General features: G+C 40.1%; 2 non-coding genes across 2 annotated transcripts; one reads left to right on the top strand and one right to left on the bottom strand.

The window, feature by feature from the left end:
• The first annotated feature begins 5154 nt into the window (after positions 1-5154).
• On the top strand, positions 5155-5261 carry LOC131219755 (small nucleolar RNA R71). The gene has a single exon (XR_009158400.1). It is a non-coding gene; the product is annotated as a small nucleolar RNA R71 (small nucleolar RNA).
• Positions 5262-8994: 3733 nt separating this feature from the next.
• On the bottom strand, positions 8995-9101 carry LOC131219792 (small nucleolar RNA R71). The gene has a single exon (XR_009158436.1). It is a non-coding gene; the product is annotated as a small nucleolar RNA R71 (small nucleolar RNA).
• Positions 9102-11273: the final 2172 nt, after the last annotated feature.

Raw genomic sequence — 11273 nt, 5'->3', positions numbered from 1 at the left:
ATGCAATGCACATGGGACAACGAAAATATAAGAGGAGTGATGGAAAGATAGTACCTGGATGAAAGAATCAAGAGGCTTTCCAAAGATATCTATGTAAGAGCAGGTCAGCACAAGAGAGAAACCAACAGAAGTAAAATAAAAATAACAAAAATAAAATCCTGCCTACACCACTTTCGCAAGTGCTCTCGATTGCATTTAGCGTATGCAACAAGCCTTTAAACCCCTAAGTTTCCCCTAGTGGACGAGTTGTAGTCTCGTGAGGGTTTGCAGCAATGTTACCCACAAACATTTGAACTAACTAACTAAAATAAAATAAAATAAAATAAAATAAAAGGCTGGGTTTCTTCCCATGAGTGCTAAGTTTACCGTCTATCCTAAAATAGTATAAAGGAAACTATCCTAGTCCTATGAAAACAGGAAACCTACCTATACCTCCATCAGACTAGGAGATCAATCCTGGTAAACAGGATCAGTCAGAGGTATGGACATGTCCTCTGAATCAAATTTCTCGACAAATGGCTTTAAGCGATGTCCATTTACTTTAAACTCCTTGCCATTGTCAAGATCTCTTATCTCAACAGCCCCATGAGGATACGCAATGACCACAATGTAAGGGCCAGTCCAACAAGATTGAAGCTTACCTGAAAAGAGATGTAATCAAGAATTATACAAAAGGACTTTTTGACCAGGTGTGAATGATTTCCGTAGAATATGTTAGTCATAAAACGCCTTCATTCTGTCTTTGTAAATTCTCGAGTTCTCGTACGCATTGTTCTGGATTTCTTCAAGTTCATTTAATTGAAGTTTACGTAGCGAGCCAGCGTTGTCCAGATTGAAATTCAGATTTTTGATCGCCCAGTACGCTTTATGTTCCAACTCCACCGGCAAGTGACAAGCTTTCCCATAGACAAGTCTAAAGGGAGACGTTCCAATAGGGGTTTTAAAAGTAGTACGGTATGCCTATAAGGCATCAATCAATCGGATTGACCAATCCTTATGTTCAGGGTTAACCGTTTTCTTTAGGATATGTTTGATCTCCCTATTGGAAATCTCAGCTTGTCCACTTATCTGTGGATGGTATGGGGTGCTCACCTTATGAGAGATACCGTATTTCTTCATTAAGCTCTCAAATGGTCTATTACAAAAGTGTGAGCCCCCATCACTAATGATAGCTCGAGGCGTACCGAACCGCGAAAGGATGTTCTCTTTTAAGAATTTAATGACCGTGCAATGGTCATTATTTCGGCACGGGATTGCTTCGACCCATTTAGTGACATAATCTACGGCGAGCAAAATGTACAAATTTTTAAATGATTGGGGGAATGGTCCCATGAAATCAATGCCCCAGCAGTCAAATGCTTCGATGATAAAAATGGGATTCAAGGGCATCATATTTTGACGGGACAATGCTCCTAATTTCTGACAACGCTCACAAGCTTTGTAAAACTCATAAGTGTCCCTGAACATAGTGGGCCAGTAAAAGCCACACTGTAAAATCTTGACCGTGGTCTTTTTAGCAGAAAAGTGACCACCACAGGCCTGTGAGTGACAAAAGGAGATGACACTCTGATACTCATCGTCTGGCACACATCTCCTTAAGATTTGGTCTGGGCAATATTTAAACAAATATGGATCGTCCCAGAAAAAGTTGCGCACCTTGGTGAAAATTTTCTTCTTATCTTGCGCAGTCCAATGTGTCGGTATGGAACCTGTAGCAAGATAATTAGCAATATCAGCGAACCAAGGAGAATGGGAGACTCTGAACAGTTGTTCATCAGGGAATATATCATTGATATGGGTCGCCTCAAAGGAATCAGAGGTATTAAGGTAAGAAAGGTGATCGGCCACTACGTTCTCTACTCCCTTTTTATCTTTAATTTCCAAATCAAATTCTTGGAGTAGAAGGATCCATCGTATTAAACGGGGCTTAGAATCATTCTTAGAAAGAAGATACTTAAGTGTCGCATGATCTGTGTAGATAATGATCTTGGATCCGATCAGGTGGGACCTAAATTTATCCAAAGCGAATACTACGACTAGGAGTTCCTTTTTCGTAGTCGAGTAGTTCACTTGGGCAGAATTTAAAGTTCTACTTGCGTAATGAATGATGTAGGGCCTTTTATTTTTTCTCTGGCCTAGAACTGCCCCAAGAGCATAATCAGAAACGTCACACATAAGCTCAAAAGGAAGGCTCCAATTGGGTAGCTGCATGATGGGTGCAGTGGTTAACATGCCCTTAAGCTTGGTGAAAGCTTGCTGGCATTGCTCAGTCCACTCGTATGGTGCACCCTTTTGCAGAAGATTACATAAGGGACGAGAGAGGAGACTAAAGTCCTTTATGAATCGTCTATAAAACCCTGCGTGTCCTAAGAAGGATCATACATCTCTGATGTTCTTGGGTGGAGGTAGGTTAAAGATAAGATCGATTTTTGCCTTATCCACCTCGATTCCTTTGGATGAGATAATATGTCCAAGGACAATTCCCTTATGAACCATGAAATGGCACTTCTCCCAATTAAGTACCAAGTTCTTCTCTTCACATCTTTTCAGCACACATTTAAGACTCTCTAAGCACTCACTGAAAGATGAACTGAAAACAGAGAAATCGTCCATGAAGACCTCTAGATATTTCCCCACCATATCAGAAAAGATACTCATCATACATCGCTGAAAGGTGGCGAGGGCATTACACAATCTGAATGGCATCCTTCTGTATGCAAAGGTGCCATAGGGACATATAAATGTAGTCTTTTCCTGGTCCTCAAGGGCGATTTCAATCTAATTGTAGCCCGAATACCCGTCAAGGAAACAGTAATAGGAATGACCAGCTAGCCTTTCCAAGATTTGATCAATGAAGGGCAAAGAAAAGTGGTCATTTCTCGTGATGGTATCCAGCTTCCTATAGTCAATACACATTTTCTAACCAGTAGTAACTCTAGTTGGCACGAGTTCATTATTGACATTGGCTACGATGGTGATCCCGGACTTCTTAGGAACCACCTGAGTTGGACTCACCCATTGACTATCGGATATGGGGTATATAATACCCACATCTAATAGTTTAAGAACCTCGGCCTTAACCACTTCCCTCATGTTTGAATTTAGTCTACGTTATGATTGCCTAGCAGTCTTAACATTATCCTCAAGATAAATGCGGTGAGTACAAATCGAGGGGTTGATTCCCTTAAGGTCTGCTATCGTCCATCCAAGGGCTCCCTTATGCTCAATGAGAGTAGATATGAGCATACTCTCCTGTTCTTTCTCCAAATGGGCAGAGATCACCACCGGGTATGTCTCATCTTGACCTAAATAGACATATTTTAAATCAAAGGACAAAGGTTTTAGGTCAAGCTTCGGTGGCTTGAGGTTAGACGGTAGAGGCACTATATCAGTTTGGGGCAACTCTTCAAATTGTGGCCTCCACTGGTTAACTTTAAGTACCGGTGCAGTATCAAGCAAGGCACATGTCTCCCTAATCATGTCATCATCAAAATCATGAGAGTGGGCCAGGCATGTCTCTAGAAGGTCAGAGGATAAGGTCAGAGGTATCGTATCTTCCACTAAAGAGTCAATCATGTTAATGTCGTGAAAATTGTCATCATCCTCTAAGTTTCTGCCGTTATTGAAAAAGATGTTTGACTCCAATGTTATATTCCCAAAAGACATAGTCATGACACCATTCCTGCAATTGATAATTGCGTTTGAAGTGGCAAGGAATGGGCGACCAAGAATGATGGGGATCTGAGTACTTATGTTATTGATGGGTTCAGTGTCCAGGATGATAAAATCTACAGGGTAGTAAAACCTATCAACTTGAACCAACACATCCTCAATTATCCCTCTTGGTACACGAACAAAGCGATCAGCAAGTTGTAGTGTGGTTAGGGTGGGTTTTAATTCACCCAAACCTAACTGCTTATATACCGAGTAGGGATTTAGATTGACGCTCGCTCCTAAGTCAAGAAGTGCATGATCAATTCGGTGGTCCCCAATTACACATGATATGGTTGGGCTACCGGGATCTTTAAATTTTTGTGGCACGTCTTGCTTTAGGATGGCACTCACTTTCTCGGTCAAGAAAATCTTCTTTTGAATACTCTGCCGTCGTTTGGTCGTGCATAAGTCTTTCAGGAATTTGGCATATGAAGGTATTTGTTTTACGACATCAAGTAGAGGAATGTTGACTTTCACTTATTTTAACACCTCTAGGATATCCTAAGAGTTAGAGAGAGGTTTTGGTGCAACCAACCGTTGGGGAAATGGAGCAACTGGCTTTTCTAGAAGTTTCGGTTCTAATTTTTGTGGGGCCTCACTAGATCCATTATTGTTGTCCTTTTCTGGTTCTTGAGGCTATTCGGGCCTAACCGGAAGGGTTTTATCAATGATCTTCCCACTCCTAAGAGTGGTGATGGATTTAGCGTGCCCCATTTGATTTGAAGAGCTGGGATCACTTATGTCATATTGCGGTTTAGGATTGGGAAGCGGTTGTGCAGGAAGCATCCCCTTTTCTATAACCGTCATACGTGAATTCATCTTTTGCATAAAGTCTCGCATTGCATGGGTCAGCTCTTGCATGGAATTTTGAACCAGTTCTTCTTGAGGTTTTCCCTGATTTGGATTTTGATTGAAGAAACTTTGGGGGTAACAATTTATCCATTTCTCCAACTAAAGTTTGGATGATTTTTCCAACCAGGATTGTACGTATTAGAGGTTAGTCCATTGAAAGGTCTTTGATAATTATTTACGGCATTGGATTGTTCATTCAACACTTCTCGAAAGGCAGGTATTGTAGGGCAATTTTCAATTGTATGAATGTTGCAATCACAGATGTCGCAAACACTTTCTTTAACCTTATCCTTCTTTCCTTCCATGGCTTCAACTTTCCTTATGAGCGCAGTCACTTTACACTTGAGATCATCCTCTTCTTTCAAGAGATACAATCCACCTTTTTCCTTTAATTGAGTCAGCCTAGACGTGGTGTTCGACTTTGGGTAATAGTCCCATGATTGTGTTTTTTCAGCAAGACTATCGAGGTAATCCCATACCTCGTCAACATTTTTATTAATGAATTCTCCATTAAACATTGTCTCGACCATTTGGTGCATGGAAGATGTCAATCCATCGTAGAAAAAATTTGTAATGCGCCACGTTTCAAAGCCATGTTGTGGGCATGAACTGACCAAATCTTTGAACCTTTCCCAATATTGGTAAAATGTTTCATCCTCCTTTTGGGTGAAGCTCATGATTGCTTTTCTGAGGGTAATTGTTTTATGATGTGGGAAAAATTTCTTTATGAATTCCCTCTGCATGTCATTCCATGTGCCGATGGATCTAGGACGCAGTGAATGTAACCACGTCTTAGCCTTCTCTTTTAAGGAAAAAGGAAAGAGTCTCAGCCTGACTGTGTCCTCAGACACATTTTGAAAATATAAAGTGGCTCTGATCTCATCAAACTCTTTCAAATGTAGGTATGGTTCTTCAGATTCAAGCCCATGGAACTTAGGAAGGAGTTGGATAACCCCTGGCTTGATGTCCATATGTCCTGTATTTTCAGAAAAAATCATGCATGAGGGCATACTCACCCCCGCTGGTTGTAAATAATCACGTAAAGTACGTGGCGGGGGTGCTTAATACACTGCATTCTCATCCTGAATGTCCTCCACCCTAGGTTGGGGTAGAAGAGGTTGGTTTTCAGCCATCACTTCAATTAACTCAGGGGATTTCGAGTGGTGTCTAGTCCTACGATGGATAGTCAACCCCTCAACCAATCCTCCTTCAGTCAAGAGACGTCGAGTGTTGTCACGGGCCCACTTGGGCATGAAACACTCGCAGCCCTCAATCAAATTCGAAACCTAACCCTAAGAAAGGAAAAGAAAATCTAGAAAGAAAGAGAGAGTTGGAAAGAAATTACCAAATTGAAGTCCCTAAGTTAAAGACTTGCAAAAGAAAACAAACAAGTCAGTTTCTAAAGAGAATGTCTAGAATTAGAAAATCCTTAAAAAGAAAGATAAAAGTAAACTAGTTTCTAAAAGAAGAAAGTCCTAAACTAGAAAGTAAATTACTAAAAGAGAACTGAAAAATAGAAAGTAGAGAGAAAGCTTACTGAATTAGAAATTTCTACCTTAAAAGCCTACACAATAGGAGAGTTAGTTTCTAAACAAAAATTCTATAAGTAGAAAATTTCTAAAAATAAATTAGGAAACAAAGTTAGATTCTAAAAGAGTTAAAATTAAAAAGTTACTAAAAATAAAAATAGAAAGTTAGTTTCTAAAAAGGAAAGTTCCAGAATTAGAAAGTTTCTAAAAATAGAAAATCTAAACCTAAAATTAGAAAGTTTCTAAAAATAAAATAAAAGAAAGATGAATTAGTTTCTAAAATTAGAAAAAATTTCTAAAAAGGGAAATAACTAACCTAGTTTCTAAAAACAAAAGAGGAAAGTTTCTAAAAATAAACTATTTCCTACAAATAGGAGAATACTAGAATTAGAAAATTTCTAAAAATTAAACCCTAATTTTAAAAGTAGAAAAAGTAAAGAAATTAGAAAGGAATTACCAATTTAGAAACTTATGTCAGGATCCTACAAAACAGGAAAACAAGTTAGTTCTAGAAATCAAATAAAAACCTAAAACTAAAGTTAGTCAAATTCTAATCTTAAACTACTTCTAAACCTAATTAATTTCAAAGAATCGCAACCGTCAGTCCCCGGCAACGGCGCTAAAAACTTGTTCACTCCCCAAGTATAGGGTTGTGATGTAGTAATAAACTCGGTGAGACTGAGGTCGAATCCCAAGGGACTGATACATGTACGTTACTTGAAACTAGGTAGAAATAGGACTAGCCTAAGATGAAATCTAAATCCAATATAAAGTGATAAATAATGGTGAGAGATTAATCTAAAACGTAAGGAATTCAGAGGAAGGAAACTAAGGATTCAGAGGATCCACTTGTTGAGATCAGGGAGATCTTATGCCTGCTTCAAAAAATCATGAAAATTAAACTGAACTTACTTGATCTAGTCTTCACGAGATGAAAGGTGTATGAATTAGAATGGATTCCATCATCATACCATGTCTAGGAGACAAAGCAAACAACAGAATTAAACTAATTACCAACCAATCAACAATGCATGAAAGTTCGAAAGGATACCGTCATCCAACCATGCCCATGAGACGATGGTGAACAATAGGGCTTCCTGACGTCATAAACATCAAAAGGAGGAAGAAATACTCAAAGCCATCGCAGATCTATTGTAATTTCAGTCACAACAAAACATTAAAAACTAAAAGTATTCCCTTAATTGAACTGTAATCAAAGTAGTTCAACTATATAAATCAAAGCAAAAAAAATCATTCCCATTACACTACAAGCTTCACCTCTTAGCCCTAGCTAAGAGGTTTAGCCGACCATGATTGGCTAAATCAAAAAATAAACAAAAAGAAGGAGAAAAGAAAAAAACAAAACAAATACTCTACTTCTTCCTTGTGATGCACGTCCAACCGAGCACTCCCAAAACGATCCCCCCTTCCTGTTGCTGATCTCTCTCCTTATAGCATGTCTGGGATGGTGATTGCGTCCGTGGAAGGCGTCCGTTCACGAGCAGGAAGCGGTGAAGGAAATCCCGTTGTTGCTCTGTTTTTACGCAAGAAGTGCTTGCGTTCGACCCGCGTTTGGTGCGGTTTAGCCAACCACTTTGACGATCTAACCTCTTGGGTGTGGTTAGATTAGACCCTGCACAGGATTGGACGGTCTGGATCATGCATCCGACCACCACCATGGATGCACAATGGCCCAAGAAAGCCGGGCGGCATCCGGTTTTCACGGACGTTCGCAACAGAGCATGCGCTGATGCGTGGTGGGGCCCACTTTACTGTTGGTTTGAGAAATCCATGCCGTCCATTGGGTTTGCAGTCGAATTTCGGTGTAGAAAGAGAGGATTTTTACTTCCGATACTACGGCCCACTGACTCCGTTCTTCAGCCGTCCAACCAGTGTTTGGACTCCCTATACATGCATTGCTTTGCGAAAATCGGACCATAGATCAGTGTGCGGTCAGTTTGACCTCCTGATCACATTGAACGGTGTGGATCATCAAAACGCACGCTGATATTGGCCCACCTAATGTTGCTCATAAAGCCCTGTTACAAATCAGCGTCCGCTCTTTCCTTCTTAAAGACAGACGTCGGGTTAGCGCCTGCTGACCGACTTCGTCTGTCTGATGCACGGCGAGTGCACGATTCCTCTGCACACCACTCACATAAAATGGATCCCACCTTGATGTATATGTAAAATCCAATCCATCCATCCATTTTGCCATCTCATTTTAACCATGAGGACCAAATTTAAAGTGTATCCTGATAGCAGGAGGGCCCCATATCACTGTTTTGGTGGCTGATATGTCTGTTGGGACACTTGCACAGGGATTGAACGGATGAAATTCGACGTGTACGGTTAATTTATGGTCCTCAGGCGATGTATGAATTTTTTAGCTGAAAGGATGGTGGGAACCCTGTGATCTTGTATTCTGGATGTCTTTCGGGCCACTTGAGCTTCAGTTTCTCGATTTTCTTGGATCCTTGGCATGCAAATCTTTCGATCTTGGTCTCCTGGGGTCCGTCGCTTGCCTTGGTGACTTCAGACCGTTATATCCATGCTTTTAGTACCCTTTCCCAGTCCAGGCTCGTAAATACGCCCTGCATCACAAACACGATTAAATCGGGCCGTTAAACAGTATCATGTTTGAAAATCCAGGCAATAACAAGGGTCTGATATGCAATATTTGACCCTCAACACACCTCAAGGACTTTGAGGAAGTAATTGCAACGTTCCAAGTGAATAATGGCAATAAGGATGTACTTAAGCTTAGGTTATTCTCATTTTCTCTAAAGGATCGGGCTAAAGCATGGCTCAACTCTCTAAGACCTAAAACCATCACTTCATGGCAAGCCTTAAGTAGAGAGTTTTCGAAAAAAAATTCTTTCCCGAACACAAAACAAATGCACTAAAATAAGAAATCATGTCATTCTCCCAAAAGGGGAATGAACTATTTTTTCAAGCTTGGGAGCGCTTCAAAGACATTCTAATTACTTATCCACATCATGGTTAAGAACTATGGCACATGATTGATACTTCCCGAAAGGGGCTCACGATGGATACCCGTCAGTTGATAGAGATGATGTGTGGTGGAACCTTTCTTGACAAAGATCATAATGAGGCTTGGGATTTTCTAGATATGTTAGGAGAGAATACGCAGATATGGGATGTCTCCGCTAAATCAGACCAAACTAGACCCATTCCTAGAGAGAAAGTGGGAATGTATGTCCGAAGAGAAGAAGACGACCTTAACGCAAAATTCGCTACATTGGCTAGAAAGGTCGAAGCCTTGGAAATTAGGAAGGTTGATATGGTTAAAGCAAACACTTGCTTAGATAATTTTCGTAGCATTTGTGGTGGTACAAACCATGACATAAAGGATTGTCCAATAATCTCAGTTGTACAAAATATCACACATGAGCATGATCAAGCAAATGCCATAAATAATTACCAAAGGTCAGTCATGCATCCCATGAGAAACACGTATAATCCAAATTGGTGTAACCATCCTAATCTTAGTTGGAGGAATGGACCACAAATTAATATGCCCAATGCACCTCAAATGCCTCCACAAAATAACTTCCATGGGGCACCTAACAATGCACCATATGTGCCCCCGCCAAAGCGATCATCTGTGGAGGATGCATTGACTACATTCATGAACTCTCAAGCTCAAATGAATCAGTCTCTAATCCAATCAAATCAGAAATTAAAGACAGCTGTGGCTAGGATTGAGACTCAACTAAATGCTAGGAAAAAAGGCACCCTTCCTTATCAACCTGTGCCAAACCCTCGAAACACACATTTCATTGGAGACTCAAATACAAATGAGCTACATCATGAACAAGCTAAGGTCATCATTACCTTGAGAAGTGGAAAAGATGTCGATAACAAGATAATGCAACCGGTAGAAATACTGGAGGATGAGCCAATGTCTCAAGAAAATGATGAACCGGCTATGGTTTAAGAGCCACAACAGCAAAAGGATAAAGAGACTAAGTCATATGAGCCTCCAGTTCTGTTCCCATCTAGACTTTGGAATCCAACTGTCCCCATGAAATATCAAGAGGTGTTGGATGTGCTCCAAAAGGTTACTGTCAATATTCCTCTACTTGATGCCATTAGACAAATTCCACCATATGTTAAATATCTCAAGGACTTGTGCACTGTAAAGAGGAAATTAAATGTACACAAAAAGGCCTTCCTTACTGAGAAAGTGAGCGCTATCATTCAATAAAGGGTTATACCCAAATACAAAGACCCAAGAAGTCTCACTATTCCTTGTATTATTGAGAATTTTCAAATTGAGCATGTTTTGCTAGATTTGGGTACAAGTGTCAACTTAGTTCCTTATTCGGTTTACAAACAAATGGGGTTAGGCGAGCTTAAACCAACCATGATTACACTCTAACTCGTTGACCGCTCTATTAAGGTACCAAGAGAAATTTTAGAGGACGTGCTAGTCCAAGTGGAGAAATTCTACTTCCCCGTGGATTTTATCGTACTAGACACTGAACCATGTGTAAATGCTAGTGCTCAAGTTCCCATCATTTTAGGCCGCTCAATCCTAGCAACTTCAAATGCAATCATAAATTGCTGGAATGGAATGATGAACTTGTCTTTTGGTAACATGACTCTAGAGCTAAATATTTTCAATCTATGTAAGCAGCTCATTGATAATAATGAGATCCATGAGCTGAATTTCATGGACTGCTTGATAGAAGAAGAGGAATTGGAACCTAGTCTGACTGAGGAATTGATTCAAGTCATTGGAGACTTAAAAAATTATGATTTAGAAAAAGTGCTTGCTGAAATTTCTGATGATAATGAGAGCACCACCACCTAAGACATTGGTATGTACAAATGGAGACGTCGCACTCAAATCCTATCTATCGAGGACTTGCGACCTCTGCCATCACCAACCAATGTTCCAAAGCTTAATTTAAAACAACTACCAAATGAGCTTAAGTATGTATACTTAGGTGAAAATAAAACTTATCCTGTAGTGATCTCTTCATTTTTAGAGAAGGATCAAGAGATTAAATTGTTGAAAGTTCTAAGGGACCACAAAGGAGCCTTGGGCTGGACCATTTCTGACATCAAGGGTATAAGCCCTTTCATATGCACCCATCGGATCCACCTCGATGATGACGCCAAACCAATTAGACAACCTCAAAGGCGTCT

This window comes from Magnolia sinica, chromosome 11, assembly GCF_029962835.1.
Source record: "Magnolia sinica isolate HGM2019 chromosome 11, MsV1, whole genome shotgun sequence".
NCBI classification, from domain to species: Eukaryota; Viridiplantae; Streptophyta; class Magnoliopsida; order Magnoliales; family Magnoliaceae; genus Magnolia; species Magnolia sinica.
Note: the sequence above shows the minus strand (reverse complement) of the source record. Positions and strands in the feature narration are given on the sequence as shown.